Source organism: Solanum lycopersicum, chromosome 5 (genome assembly GCF_036512215.1).
Source record: "Solanum lycopersicum chromosome 5, SLM_r2.1".
NCBI classification, from domain to species: Eukaryota; Viridiplantae; Streptophyta; class Magnoliopsida; order Solanales; family Solanaceae; genus Solanum; species Solanum lycopersicum.
The window spans coordinates 64,613,977-64,624,280 of record NC_090804.1 but is presented as its reverse complement, the minus strand read 5'-3'; the positions used below and the strand labels follow the sequence as shown (position 1 = coordinate 64,624,280).

At 29.2% G+C, this 10,304-nt stretch overlaps 1 long non-coding RNA gene and 1 pseudogene across 1 annotated transcript; one reads left to right on the top strand and one right to left on the bottom strand.

The window, feature by feature from the left end:
- Positions 1 to 4,527, bottom strand: LOC138348445 (uncharacterized). Its single transcript, XR_011221048.1, has 2 exons — positions 4,099 to 4,527; positions 1 to 932 (listed from the first exon to the last, which is right to left on the bottom strand). It is a non-coding gene; the product is annotated as an uncharacterized lncRNA (long non-coding RNA).
- LOC109120309 (protein FLOWERING LOCUS D-like) lies at positions 1,210 to 2,551 on the top strand (annotated as a pseudogene).
- Positions 4,528 to 10,304: the final 5,777 nt, after the last annotated feature.

Here is a 10,304-nt window from a genome sequence, read left to right as displayed (position 1 = left end):
TTATATACTGAATCTGTGCGATTTCAATTAGCATTAACAAAAATAAGGAAACCAATAGCACTAAATTTACATGTATGTATTCATCAAATACATGTAACATCTATGAGAATTTTGACCTTAAAATTGTTGTACTAATTGAAGGAACTTGACAAGCTATTGTTTAATTCTTTTAGATAGACAAAAGAGTCTGGCAACACAAATGTTTGTTCAACTGATCATTATGAGTATAACTTCAACTTCACTTACACAATGAGGACAAGGATCTCTTTGCTTCCTCCTCATACGAATGGAAGTAAAAAGTAGTTGGCTGAAGATATCGATAGATTGACGTTATGCAATTGATGCTTGTACTGGATGCATTATGAAGATGCAAATTGTTCTCTCTCGTCATGAGAAGTTGAGCAGAATGTTCAATCTTGATATGGAAACACGCAAACAGCGGACTGGAGCTTTTATCATCCGAGAAATGCATGGAAATAGACCAAGAAAATCAGAACCTGCACAAGTACTTGGCCTAAAGCAACTACTCGAGTCAATCTGAGACAAAAAAAATCTAAAGTAAGTAGATCATGAGGTGTTGCAACACATTCTATTCAATGGAGAACATATCAACAATAACATATGCAATATAGTCAGTCTCACAAGTGAAGTTTGAAGAGGGTAGTATGTACGACGACCTTACCTCTACCTCATAGAGATAGAGAGGTTATTTCTGATAAACTCTCGGCGTAAGTAAAACATAAATAGCAATGTGTTGCAAGAAATCCATTTTTATTAAATTACTCTTTATCATTATTGACATGCACAAGAACAGTGCCTGCACACATGAGCATAAATAACATGTTAAATCGAGTCCTTTCTTCAACTGATCGAGTTGTGAATTATGTACAGTGCATGCACACAATGAGCAAAAGAGTTGATTTTCCAATCACCTGCAAGATACAATGTAACAAACGCAAATGTAGTGACTTTCTCAACTAACAACAAACAACAGTCAGAACACACTAATAAGTTTTGATTCATAAGAAAATGAGCAATTACAATATGAAAAACACGAACAATAACGGTAACTATAAAGAAGAATGGATGAGGGAACTAAGAGAGAATTGGGGATTGTCTTTGCCTAAGCATAATCATAATTATCATCAAACCTATTTTTCTCCCAAAAGACTCTATTTATCCATCCGGATTCCACACATAACCACTTAATCTGGTATTGGGGTTGTTAGTGTAGTTGGAAGGATAGAACAATGTAACTATATTTTGATTAGAAATCACATTATTATAAAATGACGTGAAAACTTGGTTATTTTGGGTGACATAGGATATGTTTGGTGATGTTATACCTGAACGGTATAGTGGGTTATTGGTTTCTGCCTATAATTTTTTTTATATCATACGTGTATATTAGTTTTGAGTGGAGTTGGCAATTAAGAACGGGAATGCAGCTGAGCCAAGTAAAGACTGAGAGATTTTTATTGGGGCAGGTCTTGCAGGGTTGGCGGCTGCAAAACAACTGATGTTATTTGTGATTGAGGTTACTGTTTTGGAGGGGCGAAAGCGTGGAGGTGGAAGGGTGTATAGAAAAGAGATGGAAGGAGGGAATAAGGTGTACGCTGCTGATTTATGAGGGACTGTTTTGACAGGTACACTAGGGAATCCACTTGGTCTGTTGGGTCGACAATTGTCGTATACACTTCATAAGGTGAGAGATCAATGTCTACTCTATTGTGCTGACGGAAAGCCCGTAAACGAGTATTTGGATTAAAAAAAGGCGGAGGCTGATTACAATGAACTTTTGGAGAAGGCAAGCAAAGTCAGTACAGAATTATCTCAGGTTTTTTCTCTTGGAGAGAAATTAGAAACTTTGCAAAAGGATTTTGGTGTTGCGATGGATGTTGAGGAGATGAGTTTGTTTAACTGGCATCTCGCAAACTTGGGCTATGAAAATGCAGCTTTGCTTCACAGTTTTCCTTAGCATTTTTGGACCAAGATGATCCCACATATTTCCTTAGCATTTTTGGACCAAGATGATCCCTATGATATTGGAGGGGATCACAATTTCTTTTCTGGTGGAAATGGAAGATTAGTTCATCCTTTGACTGAAAATGTGCCTATTATTTTTCTAAAAATTGTGCATATCATTCGTTATGGTAGAGATATTGTAAAGGTGACTACTCGGGCCGATTATTTGATGGAGATATGACAATGTGCATCGTCCCTCTCAGAGTTTTGAAGAGTCGTTCTATCAGCTTCATTCTAGAGTTGCCTTAAAAAAGTTGGACACAATAAAAAGATTGGGTTTTGAATTGCTATATAAAGTCGCAATGTTATTCTCGTTTGTGTTTTGGGACTCAAATGTTGATATCTTTGGTCATGGTATTGATGATTCTATTTATCGAGGGGAATTCTTTCTATTCTAAAACTATGCAACGATTGCTGGTGGACCCTATTTGTTAGTTCTAGTCGCTAGAGAAAAGTTGCACACAAGTCTTAGAGAATGAGCCCTACTAATGCAGTAACAAAAGTTCTTCAAATTTTAGGTAAATGATAGGTTCCACATTGAATTTGCTTTCAATATACCAAAATCTTATTTTTACCAAAGCAAAGTTAATGTGGAACTATACCTTTTAAAATTTGAAGAACTTTAGTTACTGCATCAGTAGGGGCCATTCTATAAAACTTGTGTGCGGCTTCTCCTGTGACTATAACTAACAAAAAGGGCCTGCCAAAAACCGTTGCATGGTTGAAGAATAGAAAGAATTCCCTCAGTCAAGGATCATCAACAACATGAACAAATATATCAACATTGGAGTCTCAAAACACATACGAAAACAGCAGTTCAACCTTATTTAATAGTCCAAAACCCAATTTTTTTGTGTCCAGTTTTTATGAGATAACTATGCAATTAATGTGATCGAACCACTCTTTTAAATTTTGAGAGAAACAATGTGCGATGCCATATCACCCTCAAATAATTGGCCTCCAGTAATCACATTCACACTATCTCTACCATAATGAATGACATACACAACTTTCCAAAAATAATAGACACATTTTCAGCTTGAGCATGAATTAATCTTCCATTTCCACTGGGAAAGAAGCAATGATACCCTCCCATATTATAGGGGTCATCTTGGTCACGTTATGCTAATGAAACTCTGAGAGCAAACTTGCATTTTCATATTCAAGATTTTCCAGATGCTAGTTAAACAAAGATCATCTCTTTAACATTCAGCAGAACACCAGAATCCTTTTGCAAAGTCTCTGATCTCTCTCCAAGAGAAATAACTAGAGATAATTCTTGTCTAGCCTTTCTTGTCTTGTCCAAAAGTTCATAGTAAGCAGCCTTCACCTTTTTTATCCAAATACTTATCTACGGGCTTTACATCAGCACGACAGAATGGACATTGATCTCTCACCTTATGAAGTGTATACGACAACCGTTAAGCCAACAAACAAAGTAGATTTACCTGTCAAAACACTCCCTCTTAGATCAACAACTACCACACTATTTCCTCATTCCATATTTTATGTATACACCTACCACCTGCACGCTTTCGTCCCTCCAAAACAATAACCTCAAACCCAAATAACATCAATTATCATACAGTCGTCAACCAAGAAAGACTTACCCCAATAACAATCATTATGTCTTTACTTGGCGCAGCTGGAATAATGTTCTTAATTCTCAATTCCAACACAAAATTACTATATATGTATGATAACAAATAGTTATAGGCAGAATTTAATAACTCACTACACCATTCATGTATAACATTGCCAAACATATCTTTTGTCAACCAAATCAAAAAATTTTCACGCCATTTTGTAATAATGTGTCCTAACTAAAATATAATGACATTGGTATATCCTACCAACCACACCAACAACCCTAGATTCAATTTTTTCATCCTTTAACGAGTTAGACGAAAATTCAACCATCAATGCAACTAAAGCCTCAGAAATTGACTATTTTTATATACAAATAATCTCATCTGGAATAACTCCTTTTCTCGAATTTTAAATCTAACCACTTTAGAATCAACTTTCTATTAGAAAAATCAGAACTTTTCACTTGAGTTTTGATAACTTTACCTGAAGAAGATGAAGAAACCAATGTTGATCGTTCTTCGTTGACATTACCGAGAAAACCACTGGATACCTAATCTAAAGACTATTTACTGTCAGATCTACCTCGTCTTCTATTCATAGTAGGAGATGGAAATGATTGAGGATCAAATCAGATTTAAGGGCATAGTTAGAATTTGGAACTTAACTGAAATTGGAAGTGAAATCAAGAGTTTGAGTTAGACAAATGAATTGGAACTGGACAGAGATTTTGTTGATGGATTTTTCTGCTTTTTGTAGCGATTTTAACAACTGAGAAGAAGATAACGGGATCAGAGAAGATGAAAATGGACGATTGGAGAAGATGGTTTTTGGTCTTATAGATGCTCAACTTTTTTTCTTGGATTTAACGAAGTGAAAATGAAAGGAGAAGGATAGTTGTTTTGGTTCTTGAAAATGGAGGAGAAAACAAGGTGAAATATAAAGAACAAAAAAGACAAATATATGCATGACATTCAATGTATTTTTGACTTAATTAAATGCATCTTTTTATTTTAGTTTAGTTTTTGTTACACCTAGTAATTTTCATTTAATGAAAATACCTTTTAAATTTATAAAACCAAAACACCATTTAATTATTTTTTCGTCCTTGTCAAACTTCAGTAAATTCAATTTTAGATTTGATATATTTAAATATTCAAACTTCATATTAGAGACTGTTGAGTTTATTTACTATCTAAACTTTACCTTGTTGGTTAACGTTCAATTTCTATAAAAAAAAACTTTTGGAAAGAGTAAAAGGGTCCGATATATCCCTCAACTTTGTCATTTAGAGTTGGTATACCCCTCCTTACAAAATGTCTCATATATACCCTTACAGTATATGAATGACTCACATATACCCTTACCTTTACAAAAGGAGCTCACATATACCCATTATCTAACATAAGTGGGAAAAAATAGTTTTAAGTTTTTTTTTTTACTTCAATTTTTTAAATAAAAAATCATGTGGGATATATAGGATAATTATAGTAAAGTTCAAGTTGTATTTTAAAATTTTTTATATATAAATTATATTTTGACTTCTTTGATTATCATTGTTTGAGTTTCTTAGTTTTTTTCTTTCATTCTTTAGTATAAAGAAAAAAAATTAAAAATGATCTTTTTACGAGTACTGTAATTTAATATGTATATTTGTAAAAAAAATGGTGGCATCGATAATAAATTTCACAAGAAAATTAGTGAAACAAAATAATTAGCCCATTAAAATAATAAATTTAAATTAGTTATTGAAAAATAAAATAAAAAATAAAAAATAATTGAAATGCACAACTAAAAGTTCTTTATTGTCTATTTTTCTCGACTTTTTTAAAAATTACTTAAATCTCTTATTTCACTTAAATAAAAAATTTGCCAGATATATAATTATTTTTACCTCACACGTGTCACCATGTCCCATCCCATTCCTTTTTTTTCTCCCTAAATTCACTCCGTTACATTTTCAATTACAAATCATTATCTCAATTTTATTTTCAAACTTTTTCTCTCTCGATCCAACCATTTTAAAAAGTAGTCCAATTTCTATGCATTTTTTACTCTTTTAATCTCTCCTAACATCACTGCATAATCTTATCTGCTATAATTTTCATCTCAATTTGGATTTCAAAAGAAGTTTTTCTCTATAGTCAATCAAATTTAAACCACTGAATTAGGTATTTTTCATATTCTCAATTGTCCTTTTTTTCAATTTTTTTATGTTTTTATCCATTTCTCCAGATACATATGATTCCTCATTCATCCTTGTTTTATACAATGTATCATATTCATAACTAAGGTGTTGATACATAACCCTAATGTTGTTTAATCTTCGATTAGTTTTATTATGTTTAATATAAATGTACTTAATTCATAAACACTTCCAAATGTATAATTTGCATGTATCAAGTTTTTCAATGTATCATCAAAATCTTATTCAAATTTAAAATGTTGTATGCACAATGACAAATCGATATCCATAATAGTTAAGTCCAAAGCGACTATCGATCATATATGACATAATTCTATTTGGATGATTATCGAAGCAGAAACCCTAATGTTTTTTGGAAATAACAAGCTTCAAGAATACCCAATTTTCTGTGGGATATTTTCTTCCCACGGGCTTATGATTAAGCCTTACCTCTCTTGTTTGTACTTAGTCCTATTGAGATTTTTTTTATGTTTATTATTATTAATAATGAACCACTAGATCACTATCTAGTGGTATAGATTTAATTTTAAAAAAATAAAAAAAATAAATTATCCATGGGAAGAAATATTTTAGGAGAAAAGAAGAAAAAACGCCTGCTAATATAAGTTACATAAAAGAAAAAAATTTAAATATAAAAATCTAGCTAATTAGTTATCCAAAATATTGAGTCAATTTCTCAAATGGTCTCCCAATTTAACAGAATTGCCTCAAAATATCATTTTATATTTCATTTAGGACCAAAATATTACTCAATTATCACTATTTTCCTCCAAATATACTTAACAATTCAAAAGCATCCCTCTCTCTCTCTTAGTTGGCATGACATGTCATTAAAGTTTTTCTTTTAATAATAGATTAATTTAATTCATTTAAACTCATTTAACTAAAATAATGATCATACTATTTTTAATTTTTTTTAAATTAATTTATTAAGAATAAATTTTCATACTTAAAATCTTTTATCATAATTAAACTTTTTTTTATGTTATGCAGAATGCGTTTTAAAATGTACTATAATCTCATCAATTTTAAATACTTATAAACACATACATTCAAAAAATATTGAACAAATCACTAATGAACTCTAATTTACTTCAATTAATCAAATAGTATAATAAATCAATAATATTAATGATCGATTAAGTATAAAAAAATAATTACTTGGGAGCATTGAAATTCATATATTCTTACAATATCTTTTTTTAAAAGAAAATAGTAAGTGAATAATATTTATAGAAAATAAAATTTTGATTTTTATGTATTAGTATAATAATCTCATATAATATGTATACTATCAAATTAAATAAGTTAATTCAATTAGTTATTAGTTTATTTATTGATGTTTAACTGTATGAAAAGTCATAATATAATATAATATAATATAGAATAAAAGAATAAAAAAATAAAATTAAAAAAAGTTAAATAATAATTTTCTCTTACTTAACAATTTTTTGTCAACCTTACAAATTTATCTAAATACTTTTATTTAAAAAATTGTTTAAAATTTTCAAATAATTTAGTTAAGAATTTTAAAATTATCAAGTAATAAGTGCACACAGAGATTTTTTCTATTTGGTGACAACATTTAATGTTACTAGACTTTTTAAATTAGTTTTCTTATAATCTTCATAAAATCTCATTAATTTATATATTTATTTAGAGACATAAATTTGATGAATTAAATAGGTCTAATATTTTTTTAAAATGATTATTTAATGACAGTGCGTATCAATTAGAATTTAAGGAGACTTTTGAGGTATTTAGTATTTCTAGTTGGATAAAAAATATAATATTATTCACTTTAATTTTTTTTGAAAAAAAAATATATCGAAAGCATGAATTGCATAATATATAATAAATATTATTGTAATGGTTAATTGACCTTTAATATTATTAATTTAGTATACAACTTATGATTAATTGATAAAAATTAGCATTAATGAGTGATTTGTATATGAATATTTATTTGAATGTGTGTTTATAAGTATTCAAAATTGATAAAATTATAGTACATTTTAAAAATGTATTCTTCATAACATAAAAAAAATTAAATATGATAAAACATTTTAAGTATGAAAATTTATTCTTAATAGATTAAAAATAAATAAAAAATAATATGATCATTATTTTAGTTAAATATGTTCAATGAATTAAATTAGTCTATTATCAAAAAAAAGACTTTAATGACATGTTATACCAACTAGGAGAGAGAGTAATGATTTTAAATTGTCAAGTATATTTGGAGGAAAATAATGATAGGTGAGAGATATTTAGCTCTTAAATAAAACATAAATAATATTTCAATGCAATTCTCTTCGCTTGGGTGACCATTTTGGAAATTGACTCCAAAATATTATCAAAAGACCCCTTTTGTCAATAAATAAAAGACCCTTTTTATCCTCCAGAATTATAATTTTACTGTTATAAATAAAGTCTTACTGCCTCTTTTTTCACATAACTCTATTTGGATAGTATCTAAAGGAGAAATGTAGAAAGAGATGTAAAAGGAAAAACTTTAAATATAAAAATGTGGCTAATTAGGTACTCCAATAATTATTAAAAGATCATTTTTGAAATTAAAATTAAGTATATAAAAAAATAGAGAGAAATATAAAAGGAAAAACTTTAAATATAAAAATCTAGCGAATTTTGTAAGTTAGAACTATTAAAAGACCATTTTTGGAATAAAAATTAAGATTGTAAAAAAAAAAAAACCAAAATTTTATGTTTCTACTCAAGGTTAGAATAAAAAATAAAACCTAATTTTACTATTATAAAAAGGGTGCTACTGCGTCTTTTTTAAGTGTATCCTTCCAACAGTTTCTTCAATGTCTAATCAAAAACCTTTTCTTAGCCTTAAGAAAACATTTTTTTATAATTTCTTTCCATCTAAAGTTGAAGAAGAAACTTGCAAACTAAACAACACTGCACATGTAGTGACTCGAGAACTAATTGAAATAAGGGACATATACCCTCCACCAAAAATCGATTTGAAAAACCCCTGGCAGATCAAGAAAAAGATTACCTGTGACGAGGTTATTGTAGGAAAACCGGTGATTCCGTTTTCTGACACGTTTGAGTACATTCTCCAATACTAGACGTTGGATGCGGCCAAAAATTTGGAGAATGGGTGTGATGTGCTTGTTGACATGTGGGATGTAACTGAGGAGAATATCATTGAGAAGTATCAAGGTGAAAGTGTTTTCTTAAGGAAATTGCACAATGATGACTTTTATCTTTCATGCAGGAAATTGTTCAACAGTCGTAAACTAAATGTTGGTGATGAAATTGGACTTTATTGGGATCCTAAATCTTCAAGTTTAATGTTCAAATTATTTTCTTAGGTTAGCGCTTAGTGAAAGACCCAAGAATTTAGGACAAAAAACAATATTTCATAGTCGTTTTGTTAGTATTTCTCTTTCATATAGTTGTAATAGCTGAAGATTGAAACATTTGCATTATGGAGTATGATGATTCTTCAAATCTCAATTTAGTTTGCATAATCTCTTTTTTGTACATGTGTTTTCTTTCCTTGTTATTATAATGCTCTTTTAATTTAGATGTGAAATTTTGAACGCATTAATTTCTTCATCGATTGATTTCTCCTTCAAGTTGCAAAAAAGAATGGATACCTCCGTGATAAGTTCTCCAAGACACGCCAAAAGGTCATGTTTTGTTCACCAACAGTATTGAGCAAAAAGTATCAGGATCGTGTATATAAAATTTTTCATCCCAAAAGTTAATAGATTATTTATTTTCATTGGAATCTAGAACTAACTATTCAGGGCAATTAGATCTACCAACTATGTCACAAAAACTTATCGTTTCTATCACTATAAATAAGAATTTTTTTATGTGAAAACTACCTATTAATTGAAGGGAGTATGCAGGAGAATCAACTCCAAGTCATTAGAATTCTATGAAAGTATTGAAAGCCAAGATACATTCTTGGAAGACTCCAAATTAAAATTTAGTTTTACTATTATAAATAGAGTGTTATTGTCTCATTTTTTTAGTGTATCCTTCCAAAAAAAATTCCATGTCTAATCAAAAGCCTTTGCTTAACCTTAAGAAAAAACATGATGCTCATGTTTTTTTCTTTAAAAAAAAAATATTTTTTCAATCATGTATTGTAACTCGAGGCATATCTATATTAATTCAAGTGTAATTATTTCAACGCTCTTTAATGAAAAATTATATAATGTATATAAAAAAATCATTATTCTTATATCTATAAATCATTTTTTAAAAACATAAATATATAATAAAATTTTAAATATTCTTGACAAATTTTCTAGATTTACCATGATGCTATTATTTATCTGTCAACGTACCTCCACTACCACACAACCCCCATTGGACCTTCCTACTCGTCCACCTCTAAAATCTATTTATAGAACTTCAAAAAATAAGATATATGTGAAAGAGACTATACACTCATATAAATAATATATATCAATTATTCACGTTACATGCTTTGCATGCA